The sequence below is a fragment of the Citrus clementina genome, unplaced genomic scaffold, assembly GCF_000493195.1.
Source record: "Citrus clementina cultivar Clemenules unplaced genomic scaffold, Citrus_clementina_v1.0 scaffold_3, whole genome shotgun sequence".
In the NCBI taxonomy this organism is placed as follows: Eukaryota; Viridiplantae; Streptophyta; class Magnoliopsida; order Sapindales; family Rutaceae; genus Citrus; species Citrus x clementina.
The window spans coordinates 12417720-12434658 of NW_006262339.1; the positions used below are offsets into that span (position 1 = coordinate 12417720).

The 16939-nt window shown below is 36.3% G+C and overlaps 1 non-coding gene across 1 annotated transcript; it reads right to left on the reverse strand.

The window, feature by feature from the left end:
* Nucleotides 1-16073: 16073 nt before the first annotated feature.
* On the reverse strand, nucleotides 16074-16177 carry LOC112100563. Its single transcript, XR_002906931.1, has one exon. It is a non-coding gene; the product is annotated as a small nucleolar RNA R71 (small nucleolar RNA).
* Nucleotides 16178-16939: the final 762 nt, after the last annotated feature.

Consider the following 16939-nt stretch of genomic DNA (forward strand, 5'->3'; position numbering starts at 1 on the left):
CAAAGCTCCAAATGAGGAAGACTCTAAAAGTGTGATCTTCAAAAATTAAATTAAATTAAAGAGGAACAAAATTTAGCAAATAGAGCTTTCAAGTGGAACAAAATTCAATAATTCAACAGGGCAATGAAATTAAATCAAAGAGGAACAAAATTTAGCACTTGCTGAGCAATGAAATTAAATTCAACAGGGCAGCCTAACCTAGATCAACCAAATCGTCCGCATTTTGCCATAACCTAAAGAGAAAAAAACGAAACATTACCTCGGGCTGTGAACTTTGTCGCTTCGTGAGTTCAATTTCCCGAACAAGCTTCGACTACCAACGTTACCAGCTGAACGATGATCGTGGCTGTGAGTCGGTCGTCGTGGATCCCGAATGCTTGAACCTCGGGAGAGGAAGGAAAGTAAAGAAACGAAGAAACGAAGAAATGAAGAGATTTACGGTCAAACAGAACAAGACCAAGTTGGGATCTCTGTTGCTCTGTTGCTCTGTTGCTCTCACAGGTGAAACGAAGAAACAAAAACGAAGAGGAAGATAGATTTTATTCTTCTCAAAATATCATCAGAAACGTTGTCGTTTTAGAGTTTTCCAAAAGAAAAAAATAATAATCAAAACGACGCTGTTTACATCATTTTCGGGGTGTGACCCGGGGCAAACATTATTTTCCCCATAAAATCCTTATAAAACTTTATCTCTTAGGATACCCAATTAAAAGTTATTATAATGTCAGTTATAATTTGAAAAAACCAATATAACCCTACACTTTTGTTGCTCCACAAGCCCTATCTCACTCTCTCTTAAGGTCCCGACTGCTTATCTCACTCTTCATATCCAAAGCATTTTTAAATTTAATCTTGAATTCTTGTGTTACTAATGAATATTTCTTTAAATTTGGACTATCTCCCACAATAAAAAATTATTTGTGCATTCTCAAGTTATATATGAAAATTTATTTTGATATACATTTGCTTTTTCTATATTGAACGTGCATCCCCCCCCCCCCACCCCCCTTTTTTTTTAGAGACTTTAACTTAGTTAGGTAATTAAAAACAAACTTCTATGCACTATTTTTAATAAGTGAATCAAATACTGTAATAAGTATATTTAAAGCTCTCCTAATAAACTTGTGATTTCTTTGTTCTGTTTTTTCTTTTTAGGGTAGAAGCGTGAGTTTAAACAATTTGTTCTCGAATATGAAAGGAAAAATTATAAATAAATAAATAAGGATTTTTATAAGAGTTTTACAGGGATGCAAATAGTCTAACTCACAATATTAAAAGGCTCGACAAGTGAGTATGTAATATATATTAATTACTAATATTTGATCCCTCGCTTTATTCTAGCAACCCCCTCTTCTCAATTATCTTATTTATTTTTGAAATTATCCTTTTTTTTTTCTTTTTTTTTTTAACTCAACAGCTCCAACCTTCTGTTCCCCAAATCCTCAGTTGCAACTAAATTTGGAAATTGACTCCTTGAGTATTTTTGTCCTTCAATCTTCTAACAATAAATCTATGTGGTGGAAATATTTTGGGTCTCTATCTATACCAACAATCTTTGAATCTTTACTAAGGAAGAATTTTCATGAATTTCTTTAGCCCCTGACAATAAATTCTGATCCTCCATAACATAATGCAACATCTGAGGTTTCTCTAATATATCTCAGAATCCGCTACACAGTTTTCCAATGCTCTCCATCAGGATTCGCCATGTACCGACTGACGGCTCCCACTGCTTGTGCAATGTTTGGTCTTGTACAAATCATAGCGAACATCAATCTTCCCACTGCTGATGCATACGGTATTCGAGACATCTCCTCCCTCTCTGCTTCATTGCTAGGACAGATACTTGAGAATAACTTGAAATTAACATGAAGTGGGGTAGAAATTGGTTTATAGTCTTGCATGTTGAAGCGTCGCAAGATTTTCTTCAAGTAATTCTTCTGTGAAAGCCAAATCTTCCTGTTATTTCTGCCTCGGTGAATTTGCATCCGTAGAATCTTGTTTGCTAGTCCAAAGTCCTTTATTTCAAACTCTCTAGCCAATTGTGCCTTTAATTCTTAGACTCGATCTTTGATGGGGTCTGCAACCAACATGTCATCCATGTACAATAGGAAAATGATAAAATCATTATCTTCAAACCTCTTGTAATATGCACAATGGTCTGAACTGAGTCTGTTGTATCCAAGGCTCATGATGAAGGAATCAAATCTCTTATACCAACACATCGACGCCTGTTTGAGACCGTATAGAGATTTGTTCAACCTGCAAACCAAGTTCTCATTTTCTATTTCAGCAAAACCTTCTAGTTGGAGCATATAAATTTCTTCTTCAAGTTCTCCATGAAGAAATTATTAGCCTATATAGCTATAAATATTGATTTTGATGATAACAAACCACATGTATTTATTAAGCAAAGATTTATGAATTGTGCTTTTATAATAAGAAAATGATGTTATGGAATTAAAGTATTTTGGACTAAAATGATAGTGTTTTTAAATTTCGGATTTGGACCTATTTGAAACTATTTAAATATTTTTGGGCCATTCTATAGTTTTACAAAGTTTGGGCGAAGTCATAATTTCAGAAAGTTGTGGGATTGACAAAGCATTATTCTAAAATTATGAAATTGGACATTTTTGCAAACTTTCATAACATTTTGGGCCACACTACAATTTTATAAAGTTTTGGGGTCAAACTATAAATTTGGAAAAATTTTCACTGTAGCAGTTACTGTAGCAAGCGGCTATCCGGATTTTGACAAACGGAAGTCCAAATTTTAGGCAGAATCTATTCGAATTGAAAGCGGCTAACTGGATCCTGGCAAACAGAAATCCGATTGTTGGGCAGTAAGCTACTGAGTATAAGCGGAAATCTGGATTTGACAAAGCGGCAATCCGGATGTTCAAAAATTCAAAATTGTGGCTGTAATGGTAACATTAAGCGAAATTCCAGATGTCCATAACCGGCAATCCGGTTACGACCAAAATGTGCATAACGGCTAGTTTTTTAGCTCAAACTATATAAACTCAAATCCAACTCATTTTCAAGCTCTCCAACAAGCAAAAAGAAAAAGCACACGTGATATCTTGAGCCTTCAAACTTGTGAAATACAAACATTGAATCTTTTCTTGTTCTTCATTTTTGAATATCTACTCATTGAGTGTGTTTCATTGTAACCTTCATTTATTCATCTCAATTGTAAAAACAAGCACCTAGAGCTTGGTATGATAGGCTTAAAAATTTCTTGTTGGATAACGATTTTTCAATGAGAAAAGCGGACACAACTCTCTTTGTTAAGAGTAAGAACCAATACATACTTATTGTTCAAATTTATGTTGATATTATTTTTGGTTCTACTAATGAGTTGTTGTGTAAAGATTTTTCATCATGTATGAGCCAAGAGTTTGAGATGAGTATGATGGGAGAGTTGAAGTACTTTCTTGGACTTCAAATCAAACAAAACGAGGAAGGAATTTTCATAAACCAAGCCAAGTGCGTGAAAGATCTACTCAAAAGATTTGGCTATGATAATGGAACGGCAAAAAGCACTCCTATGAGTACTACCATCAAGCTGGACAAAGATGAGAAAGGTAAGGAAGTTGATATCAAGACATATCGAGGTATGACCGGATCTTTACTTTACTTGACTGCTAGTAGGCCTGATATTATGTTTAGTGTATGCTTGTGTGCTAGATTTCAATCTTGTCCTATAGAGTCTCACATGCTTGCTATCAAACACATTTTTCGATATTTAATTGGCACCATTAATCTTGGCCTTTGGTATCCTAGAGGAACTCATATTGATTTAACTTGTTATTCGGATGCTGATTTTGCTGGGTATAAGGTTGATAGAAAAAGTACTAGGGGAACATGTCACTTCCAAGGTCATTCTCTTGTATCTTGGTTTAGTAAGAAACAAAACTCGGTTGCGCTTTCAACCACCGAGGCAGAATATATTGCCGCAGGTAGTTGTTGTGTACAAATTCTTTGGATGAAACAAACCCTTAGAGACTATGGCATTAAACTTGATCAAATACCTATCTTGTGTGACAATACTAGTGCTATAAATCTTTCCAAGAATCCCATTCAACATTCTAGGACTAAGCATATAGAAATTAGACATCATTTCCTTAGAGATCATGTTCAAAAAGGAGATGTTGTAATCAAATTTGTTTATACTAAAAATCAAATTGCGGATATCTTTACAAAATCTCTTAGTGAAGAGCTTTTTATAAAGATAAGACATGAGCTTGGAATGATGAATGTTGCATCTTGATTTATGTTTTACTACATGGCTTGATATGTTTGTTATTATATGGATTTATGCTTCATGATTTAGATAGCTTGATATGGTTGTAATTTTATAATTTTATGTTTCATGCATTAAATGGCTTATTGAAAAGTTTTAAATCTCCAAATGATTTAAAATTAATCAATTTTTAAAGCAAAAAATAAAATGGTGTGTGTAATACAAGTATAAGAGCTTGCCAAAAATCAATTAGAGCCAAATAGATTTCCATGACTAAACTGGTTTATCACTTTCTCTAATCCGGAAAACTGCTCTCGTATTGATTACTCTCGGGTCATCATTCGGATAACTGGATTTATCAATCCGGAAAACCGAATTTGCTAGGCCTTCTCTCTGCCTAAAAACCAGATAACCGTTTCTTAAAATCTGGAAAACCGAATTCAAGAGCTCTCTTTCTGCCTCAAACCGGACTACCGGTTAGAAAAACCGGAAATCAGAATTCGCAAGGAAAGCTTGCTGGAACAAATCAGATTTCCAGTTCTGTCAATCCGAAAATCCGAATTCGAGCTGCACTTTAGCAGCATTTTGGGCTCATTCGGCTAACCGGTTCAGGAAAACCGGTAAGCCAATTCTCACTTGCTATCTTCTGGATCCAACTGGCAAGTCGGATTATGATATCCGAAAAATCGGATTCGAGTGAAGGACTTGCTGGTCACAACCGGAATTCTGGTTCAAGTCAAACCGGCAAGCCGTTTACGGGTTTCAAGCTTCTGGTCACAACCGGCTATCCGGTTAGTGCAAACCGGCGATCCGGTTTCGGAAGCTATTTCATCTGTTCTTCTTCCTTCTTCATTCGGCATTCCGATTCTCTCACTCTCTCTAAAAATCGTTTGCTTCTCTCTCTTTCTCACTCCAAAATCCTTCATTTTCTATCTTTTTCACATCAAATTGAGTCTTAAAAGTCATTTCCCATCTCATTAAGAACTCAAAACCATCCTTGAAATCCATTTTCAACATCCAAATCTCTAGATCCCAATTTCAACCTAGGTTTTGGGCCGATTTTCCTCTCTCTAGATTTCTCCCTCCTTAGCCATTTTTGATCCAATTTGTTTCACAAACTATCTTTCAATCTTCATCATCTACATTCTTTTTGCTCTCTTTAACTTCAAATCCATCAAAATCACTATGTCAAGCTCTCGGCCGGTTCGAAAAAAAGGTAAAGAACCGGTTCAACTAACCAACCGGTCACGGCAAGCAGGGGGCACCTCCGATCAATCCAATTTTGAGTCCACACACTTTGAGAATAAGAAACATCTAGCCAAACATTTTCACCAACAGTTCATGACTCGTGAGGTACTCCAAACCTTTTTTGTTTTACCGGATTGTTTGAATCATCTCAGTATTAGCAATAGAACTTTATTGCAATTGTTGGAAGATGTTGGTTGGCTTAATGCACTTGTTGTTGAGGAAAATGTATATCTTGACTTGGTGAAAGTGTTTTACTCGAATATGGATTGTTCCGCGGAGAAAGAGAATCGAGTAATCAGCACAATTAGGGATGGCAATTCAACCCGGACCCGGATGAAACCCGAATTTTCCGATCCGGGTTTAACCCGTACCGGATTAAATAAAATTTGGATCCGGATATCATTTTAAAAACCCGCATGTATCCAGGTCCGGTTCCGGGTTTAAGTAAACCCGTACATCCGGAACCCAGACCCGGGTATATATTAATTTTTAAAAATTATTTTTAATATAAATAGGAAAGCAAAAAAATCAAATGGTGCCTTAGCAGTTCATTACACTTTCCCAGCCGCACAAACATTTCCTCTCTTATTCCCTCTTCAGCTCATCTTCATCTTGATCAAATCATCGTCGCATCACTTGCCCATCTTTGCGGCTGTTCAACATCATCATCATCATCATCAGCCGTCGTTTCTTTATCTTTTCTGCCGCGACCGATAACCAGCCGTGAGAGAGAGAACGTGGCTTACTCGATGCCACTTATCATGCTTTCATCTTTTTTCATCCAATGTGGGGTGGTGTGGTGATGTCTTGTCTTTGTTGGCTTTTTGGAAAACTTGTTGCTTTTAATGGCGTATTACTTCTTCTGAATATCCAATCAACATAAACTTATTTGCATTACCCCTCCAGCTTTCCCATCACCATTAAAAGTGCTTTGGCTGCTCCTTGACTACTGACTTCCTGCTCGCAACAAAAGCTAGTTCTTTATCTCTCTTTACTAATGTTTTGAACGAGTCGCCACATTGGGTTGCTGATTCTGGGCAGCCAAATAAAATTGTTGTTTTTGTTAATTAGTTTCCAGATGAAATAATTTTTCTTTGATTTGCTGAAATCCTAGATATGTATTTCTATTTGATTTTTTTAATCGAATTTAATTTTTTTTTTCAATTGGATTCATCAATCCGGGTTGAAAACCCGCAGTCCAAGAACCCATATTTTTCCGGGTTGAACCCATACCGGACCCGGAGTGAAAAAATGCGGGTTTATTTCCGGGTCCGGTACAGAAAATATTAGTCCGGGTCCGGATCCGGAATGGCTAAACCCGGACCCGGACCCGGATTTTGCCATCCCTAACCACAATTGGGGGAGTTTTGATTGAGTTTGATGATTCGGAGTTGAACTCCATCCTAGGATCTTCCGATGATGGCCTAGAAATTTTTTCACCTAGGAAACCTCCTGACATTGATGACTATGTTTATATTGATGCTGTTAAGAATATATGTCGTTGTGTCGACCTTTCCGATAAAGATTGTACTATCCATTTTCGCAACCTATGTCTTTGTCTTCAATCTCGGATATTACTTCGTTTTATTCAGAGTATTGTCCTTCCTAGATCAGGTCATTTGGACGAGGTCTCTCATATGGATGTCGCCTTGATTGATTGTATTCTTAGACATCGTCCAGTTGACTTAGGATATACCATTGTCCGAAACACGCTCAGTCTACCTAAGTTGATTACCCGCTCCCTTCCATATGGTCATTTCATTACCTGAATCTTGAAATTTTTTTATGTACCGATTAAAGAACCGTCGTGTAGACCGTCTAAGGGTATCGAGGATGATGCTATTGTCGGCTTAGGCTTTGAGTGGAAAAATGGCACTTGGGTCAAATACTCTGAAAACAAGTTTACCTTCTTTGCTCCAAGTGATGATCGGCCACTTAATGCTGTGGTTCCAACTGATCAGCTACCCATTTTCTCACTCTCATTTCGGGGGCAGCGTAGACGCCGAGATCCTCCCGTGATTGCTTCAGCTCCTGATGTCTCTGCATCCGTTTCATCACCTCCACGGCCTCCTACCTTTGGAGATGTTACTCTTCAGCAGCTTATGGATGAGGTGCGGACACTTTCGGTGTGGCAGACTGAGTTTCAGTAGGAGCAGCAGCAGCAGCTCATTCATGGACAGCGCCTTCTCTTCGAGCACTTCGGCATTCCATATCCGTATCCACCTCTTTCACCTCCATCCTCACCACCTGAGTAGTTTCTTATGCTTGTATTTGGATACACCTACATTTCATTTACTGCATTGTGTGTTCTTTTATTTTCGACTCTATGGATTATTATTATGCTTTTCGGTTTATGTATTTGTTTTGGATGATATCGATGTGTTGTGACTATTTATGTTGGATGATTGGATTTGTTTTGATCGTATGTTATGGATTATATGGATTCCTTTATGCTTTTGGATATTTTTGAACTAATATGCTTATCTTGCAATTTTGATGATTGATAGGGGGAGCTCTTATTCTCTTATTCTTTTATTCTTTTTTATGATGAAGGGGGAGAATGATTTAATATGTGTTATAAAAAGTGTTATGAAAATATGCATGTATCTAGGGGGAGTATGCATGTATGCAGGGGGAGTTTTGTTTAACAATTTTCAAATCATTTTTTAACTTGCATTGATTAAGGGGGAGCTTTTCATAACAAGATTAAAATTTTTAATGTGTTTTGTCATCATAAAAAAGGGGGAGATTGTTAGCCTATATGGCTATAAATATTGATTTTGATGATAACAAACCACATGTATTTATTAAGCAAAGATTTATGAATTGTGCTTTTATAATAAGAAAATGATGTTATGGAATTAAAGTATTTTGGACTAAAATGATAGTGTTTTTAAATTTCGGATTTGGACCTATTTGAAACTATTTAAATATTTTTGGGCTATTCTATAATTTCAAAAAGTTTGGGCGAAGTCATAATTTCAGAAAGTTGTGGGATTGACAAAGCATTATTCTAAAATTATGAAATTGGACCTTTTTGTAAACTTTCATAACGTTTTGGGCCACACTACAGTTTTATAAAGTTTTATGGTCAAATTATAAATTTAGAAAAATTTTCATTGTAGCAGTTACTGTAGCAAGCGGCTATCCAGATTCTGACAAACGGAAGTCTGAATTTTAGGCAGAATCTATCCGAATTGAAAGCGGCTAACTGGATCCTGACAAACGGAAATTCAGTTGTTGGGCAGTAAGCTACTGAGCATAAGCGGAAATCCGGATTTGACAAAGCGGCAATCCGGATGTTCAAAAATTCAAAATTGTGGCTGTAACGGTAACATTAATCGAAATTCCAGATGTCCATAACCGGCAATCCGGTTACGACCAAAATGTGCATAACGACTAGTTTTTGAGCTCAAACTATATAAACTCAAATCCAACTCATTTTCAAGCTCTCCAACAAGCAAAAAAAAAAAGCACACGTGATATCTTGAGCCTTCAAACTTGCGAAATACAAACATTGAATCTTTTCTTGTTCTTCATTTTTTAATATCTACTCATTGAGTGAGTTTCATTGTAACATTCATTTATTCATCTCAATTGTAAGAGTTTGAGTGTGTGAGACACTTGAGTGAAGAGATTGGGAGATAATCTCTTTGTTGTAAAGGTTTATTGACACCTCGAAGTCAATTGTAATCGTTGAAGCCTTGGAAAGGCTTGGATAGTAGAATCCTCAAGCTTGGATCGCTTGGAGGCGTGGACGTAGGCGGGGATTGCCGAACCACGTAAAAAATTCGTGTGTTTATTTCTCTTCTCCCTTACTCTTTAATTATTGTGCTTTTCTTGAACTTATTGCTTTTAATTTTTATTAAGAAATTAGATTGCTTGTTGTGTGAATTTGCTAGGATAATTTTTAAATTTCTAATTCACCCCCCCTCCTGGGTTGCACACTTATATTTCAAAAATACAGTTTTCACATCTAACTACTCAAGATGTAAGTCAAATGTGGCACACATCATCAAGACTACTCTAACTGTTGTAAGTCGAACCACTGGAGAAAATATCTCATTGAAGTCAATACCTTCTTTCTAAGCATATCCTTTCACCACCAATCTTGCACGATACCGCGCCATTTGGTCATTGCCATCACGTTTGATCTTGTAGACCCATTTGTTACCAATAGCTCTTCTACCATATGGTAGTGGGACAAGGTCCCATGTCTTATTCTTGTGTAGAGCTTCAATTTCTTCCTACATTACTATCATCCACAAAGTAACATTTAAGTTGTTTAAAGCTTTATGGAAAGTTGTTGGCTCTCTATCCTCTGTTAGAAGACAGTATGCAACATTGATCTCTGTAACATACTTCGAGTGCCACGCTAGTGGTCGTCTCTCACGAGTTGACCGATGAATTTCTTGAGTCTTAGACTCAATTGGTTTTTGTTCATCATGCTCTGGTGCTGTTCCAGAAGAATTTGAATCTTCTTTTTCCAGATTATTTTTCACATATATTGGTACAGTCTCTAACTTTTCTTTTACAGTGCTATCATCATCATCTCTCATTTGTAGTTGATCTTCTACAAAGATAACATCTCTACTAATGACGATCTTGTGGGCAGTGGGGTCCCATATATGATACCTGTTTATTTCATCAGCATACCCCAAGAAGATACACTTCCTAGATTTCGAATTTAACTTTACTCTTTCTTGGGTATTGTACATCACGTACATAGGACATCCAAATGCATGTAGGTAAGAGTAATCAGTTGGCTTTTCAGTCCACATCTCTATAACTGTCTTCAGTCCAATTGCTGTGGATGGCGACCAATTTACTACATAATAGGCAGTTTTGGCTGCTTCTGCCCGAAATGAATTAGGTAGCCCAACATAATTGGCAGTTCTCAACATAACTCTTATCCTTTCTGTAAGAATTTTGTTCATCCACTCTGCCACTCCATTTTGTTGAGGAGTATATGCCACTGTGAACTACCTCTGAATACATTCTTGCTTAGAGAAAGCAAGAAACTCGCCGTTTGTATACTCTCCACCATTATCTGTCCTCAAGCACTTGATCATTTTGCTGGATTCAAGTTCCACCCGCGCTTTGTATTCTTTAAACACTAGAAACACATCTGACTTTTTCTTAATTGGATACACCCAACATCTCTTGGAATAATCATCAATGAAAGTCACCATGTACTTTGCACCACTCATGGATATGTCTGGTTACTCCAACACTCTTTCTTGACGTGCCCTTTCTTGCCACAATTGTAGTATTTGACATTCTTCTTACTTCTTGATTTTGATCTGCCATGATTGTGACTCATGTTTAGTGTCAGAAAGTGTATATTTATAAAGGAGAAAATTGTCATTTTATACTTCAAGTTTTACTAACATTCCTACTTTTATGTATTTAAGTCTCTTGGGATTTAATTATGTGAGTTTTATTTTAATTAAGTATTTTATGTATTTTAGGGGTATCATGGTCATTTCACAATGAACGAGAGATCGGACAGCAAAACGAACATCCCTTTTGAACTCAGGACAGTCGAAAACCTTAGGAGGAGTATAAAAGGAAAAATGGCATTGTTCACATGTATGATACTATTCACTTGTACGGTATTGTCCATGTTATTGTTCACGACACTGTTTACACATACGGAACAATGATGTGGCATTGACTGATGATGTGGCATTGACTGATGAGGTGTCACGATTCTATTGGACTAAAATTATTATGTATTGTTGATCGGTGACGTGGCAGCATGTTAGTGGACCAAAAATCGCGCGTACGGTACATGCAAATACACAGGATTATTTACAACCAAACCGTGTCACTGTTCAAGCCGGTTGACTGTTCAAACCACGTGGTCAAACCGCGTACTGTTGACCGATGATGTGGCGCAATCCTGAGTGTCCAAACTGTTTTTAATCCGATGGCCATGATTTATTCAATATATCTATAAATAGGGGGCCCCCCTAATTTGGCATTTATGAATTCATTTTTGAGCTCCGTTTTCTGGAATTCATTCTCCATCTTGTACTTTCTACGTATTTTAATAAATTCATATTTTACCCCTACTTCAATTATGAGTAGCTAATTTTCTTTCAAGTTTGAGTTGAAGGTGAAGTCTCAACATGTGCCATGAGCTTTATTTGGTAAATTTATTTTCTCTTCCCCTTTAATTTTTGTGGATGTTTTGACTTTTCGTCGACAAATAATAATAATCTTGTCTAGATACTATCCTGGTTTCACCGGCTCCCTACTACAAGATTATTATTATTTGGTACGATAAACCCTTAGCACCATATTGATTAGAGTGTGATTCATGAGGTGTGGAAACCCCCTTCATGATTTAAATGGCATTAATAAAGAATATTTAGCCCATAGTGCATGTTGATGCAGATCCGAATACCCAAGTGCTTCAATTATCATAGTTTTCTCTTTAATTTATTCTCACTATTTTAATTCAAATTTTAGGATAATTTAAATCACTTCCACCACAAATCCAACCACTCTCACAGAAAGTTAATTATACACATAATTAAAACCACCTCCTCGTGAGATCGACACTCGTCACCATTAATCTATTTTACAATAGATTCGTGCACTTGCGAATTCAATAAAATTTGCACAACAAGTTTTTGGCGCCGTTGCCGAGGAGGTAAGTTATTTTAATTTGTAGAATTAATTTTTGTAAATAATTTCTTTTAATTATTTTCTTGTAATTTTTTTATTTAAAAAAAAGTGAATTTGCATTTAGAGGTGAGAATTTCTTTCATTTTTTCTCTTTTTTAAAATTTTGTAATTTAATTTTCAAGTTATTTTTCTCTTTGTAATTTTTTTTGTTTATCTTATTAATTTATTTTAATTTAAGTTAATTTATTTGACGTATTTTTTTAGTGTGTTTTTATAGAAATGTTGTAACAACGTAATAAGGTTAGTACCATAATTTCTCCTTCTTCTTTATTTTTATTTATCTTGTTCCCATTTATTTTGTGCTCTTTGCATGCATGGTCGAATGTCATTATTACCTAATCTTGAGCCTATAAACCTTAAACTTGAAAAAATACTGCGCACACACAAACACGTTAAAAATAAAATGGATTTACAACAACAACAAACACCACAGGAGAGGCCATTTAAGGACTACTTTAGTCCCTTAGCTAATTTGAACACATCATGCATAAGATACCCAAATGTAGCTGCTAGGAGTTTTGAACTAAAACCTAGTGTGCTAAATTGTCTCCCAACATTCTGTGGCCTAGAAAATGAGGACTCATATAATCATTTGAATGATTTTCAAGCTGTTTTTGTCAAACATTTAAATATGAGAATTTTTCAGATGATGACGTAAAACTTAGACTATTCTCATTTTCTTTAAAGGATAGAGCTCGTTCATGGCTCAATCCATTGCCTGTTAATAGCATTACATAATGGGAACAAATGGTAACAAAATTTTTGAATAAATATTTCCTAGTGCATAAAACCAATGCTATTCGCAGGGAAATTTCAGAGTTTACCCAAAGAGAAGACGAGCAATTTTTCGAAATATGGGAGCGATTCAATGGGCTACTCTTGAAGTGTTCACATGAGCGATTCAATGAGCGATTCAATGTCAATACTTTTTGGAGGGATTATTGTCACATGTGCAAGAATGACTAATGGCAACAAGTGGAGGAGAGATAATGTCAAAAAGTGCATCAGAGATTTGGCAATTCTTCCAACGACAAGCGGATAATTCCCAACAACGGAGTCGATCGCTCAGGAATATTAAAATAATTAAGGGAGTGAATGAGGTTCACATTGGCGAGTCAACTTCGGGAATCAAAGAAGTCAAGGAAATGGTTGAAGGTCTCTCTCGACAAATAGCATCATTAATGACTGCTAAATCAACAGAACAACATGACCATGACTCATACCATGACACATGTGCAAGAATGGCTAATGGCAACAAGTGGAGGATAGCTAATGTCAAAACGTGCATCAAAGATTTGGGAATTCTTCCAGCGACAAGCGGATAATTCCCAACAACGAAGTTGATCGCTCAGAACTACTAAAATAATTAAGGGAGTGAATGAGGTTTACATTGGCGAGTCAACTTTGGAAATCAAATAAGTCAAGGAGATGGTTGAAGGTATCTCTCGACAAATAGAATCGTTAATGATTGCTAAATCAATAGAACAACATGACCATGACTCATACCATGACACATGTGCAAGAATGGCTAATGGCAACAAGTGGAGGATAGCTAATATCAAAAAGTGCACCAGAAATTTGGGAATTCTTCCAGCGACAAGCGGATAATTCCTAACAACGGAGTCGATCGTTCAGGAATACTAAAATAATTAAGAGAGTGAATGAGGCTCACATTGGCGAGTCAACTGTTGAGTGTTAGAAAATACATATTTATAAAGGAGAAGACCGTCATTTTACATTTCAAGTCTTACTAACAACCTTTACTTTTATGTATTTAACCTTCTTGTGATTTAATTACATGTGTTTTATTTTAATTAAGTATTTTATGTATTTTAGGAGCATTATAGTCATTTCACAATAAAGGAGAGATCAGACGGCAAAACAGATATCACTTTTGAACTCAGGATGGTCGAAAACCTTAAGAGGAGCATAAAAAGAAAATTGGCACTATTCACATGTACAGTACTATTCACGTGTACGGTACTGTCTACATTACTTTTCACGACACTGTTCACATAGACGAACCGATGATGTGGCATTGACCGATGATGTGGCATTGACTAATTAGGTGTCACGATCCTATTGGGCTAAAATTCTTATGTACTGTTGATGGTGACGTGGCAGCATATCAGTGGACGAAAAATCTCGCGTACGGTACATGCATCACACGTGATTATTTTCAACCAAACCGAGTTACTGTTCATCCGGGTCAAACCGTGTTACTGTTCATCCGCGTGGTCAAACCGCGTACTGTTGACTGATGACGCGGCGCAATCCTGAGCGTCCAAGCTGTTTTTAATCCGATGGCCATGATTTACTCCATGTATCTATAAAAAAGGGGCCTTCCCCCCCTAATTTGATATCTCTGAATCCATTTTTGGGATTCATTTTCTGTAATTCCTTCTCCATCTTGTAATTCCCATTTTGCCCCTAGTTCAATTATGAGTAGCTAATTTTCTTTCAAGCTTGGGTTGAAGGTGAAGTCTCAACATGTGTCATGGGCTTAATTTGGTAAATTTATTTTCTCTTCCCCTCTAGTTTTTGTGGATGTTTTGACTTCTCGTCGACAAATAATAATATTATTGTCTAGTACCGCCTTGGTTTCACCGGCCCTCTAGTACAAGGTTATTATTATTTGGCACGATAAGCCCTTAGCACCATATTGATTAGAGCGTGGTTCATAAGGTGTGGATTCCCCCCTCATGATTTAATTGGCATTAATACGGATTATTTAGCCCAAGATGCATGTTGACACGGATCCAGATACCCAAGTACGTCATTTCAATATATTTCGCTTCAATTTATTCTCGCCATTGCAATTCCAATTTTAGAATTTATTATTGCCATTTCAATTCCAATTTTAGAATAATTTAAATCACTTCCACCACAATTCCAACCACCCATTTACAAAATTAATTCTACATATAATTAAAATCCACTTCCTTGTGGGATCGACACTCGTCACCATTGATCTATACTACAATAGATTCGTGCGCTTGCGAGTACATTAAAATTTGCACAACAAGTTTTTGGCGCCGTTGCCGGGGAGGTAAGTAATTTTAATTCATAGAATTAATTTTTGTGAATATTTCCATTTAATTGTTTTCTTGTATTTTTTTTATTTAAAAAAAAAGAAAAAAAAGTGAATCTACATTTAAAGGTTAGTATTTCTTTTTTTTTCTCACTTCTTTAAAATTCTATAATTTAATTTTCAATTTATTTTTCTTTGTAATTTTTTTTGTTTATCTTATTAATTTATTTTTAGTTAATTTATTTCACGTATTTGTTTTTGTGTATTTTATAGAAAGGTTTTAATAGCGCAATAAGGTTAGTATCGTAATTTCTCCCTCTTCTTTATTTTTATTTATTTTGTTCCCATCTTTATTTTTTATTTTATTTATTTTGCATGCATGGTCGAAGGTCATTATTATCCAATCTTGAACCTATAGACCTTGAACTTGAGAAAACACTTCGCACACACAAATAAGTAAAAAATAAAATGGATTTGCAACCACAGGAGAGGCCATTTAAGGATTATTTCAGTCCTTTAGCAAATTTGAGCACATCATGTATAAGATACCCAAATGTAGCTGCTAGGAGCTTTGAATTAAAACCTAGTGTGCTAAATTGTCTTCCCACATTTTATGGTCTAGAAAATGAGGACCCATATAATTATCTGAATGATTTTCATGCCATTTGTCAAACTTTTAAATATGAAAATTTTTCAAACGATGATGTTAAACTCAGATTATTCTCATTTTCTTTAAAGGATAGAGCTCATTCATGGCTTAATACATTGCCTGCCAATAGCATTTCATCATGGGAACAAATGGTAATGAAATTTTTGAATAAATATTTCCCAGTGCATAAAACCAATGCTATTCGCAGGGAAATCTCAGAGTTTACTCAGAGAGAAGACGAGCAATTTTTCGAAACTTGGGAGCGATTCAATGGGCTACTCTTGAAGTGTCCACATCATGGGTACGAGAAATGGCACCAATGCCAATACTTTTTGGAGGGATTACTACCAAATGTGCAAGAATGGCTAATGGCAATAAGTGGAGGAGAGCTAATGTCAAAAAGTGCATCAGAGATTTGGGAATTCTTCCAGCGACAAGCGGATAATTCCCAACAACGGAGTCGATCATTCAGGAATACTAGAAGAATTAAGGGAGTAAATGAGGTTCACATTGGCGAGTCAACTTCGGGAATCAAAGAAGTCAAGGAGATGGTTGAAGGTCTTGCTCGACAAATAGCATTGTTATCGACTGCTAAATCAACAGAACCACATGACCCTGACTCATACTCTGATCAAGCCAATGCCATAGGTGTAATGAGAAAGTCATCAAATTACAACCCATACTCCAACACATATAACCCTGACCCTGGATGGAGAGACCACCCCAATTTTTCATGGTCTCAAGGATTCCAACAGAATGGACCAGCAGCTCCAGCTCCACCAATTCCTCAAGCCTCTCAGCCCCCATTTAGACCATACAATCAAAACCAGAACTACTCTCAACCCAGACCATGGGAGGATGCATATGCATTCTAGAATTTCAAGAATGTTACTCACTCCACAATTGAGTAACAAAACCGCACCATTGATGGACTATGAAATGAGTTGAGAGCGGGCTTCAATTCACAAGCCCAATCAGTTTCAAGCCTCGAGAAGATGGTGGGACAACTTGCTTCTTCAGTTCAGACCTTGGCAATGACTGTTGAAAAAGGTAAATTTCCAAGTCA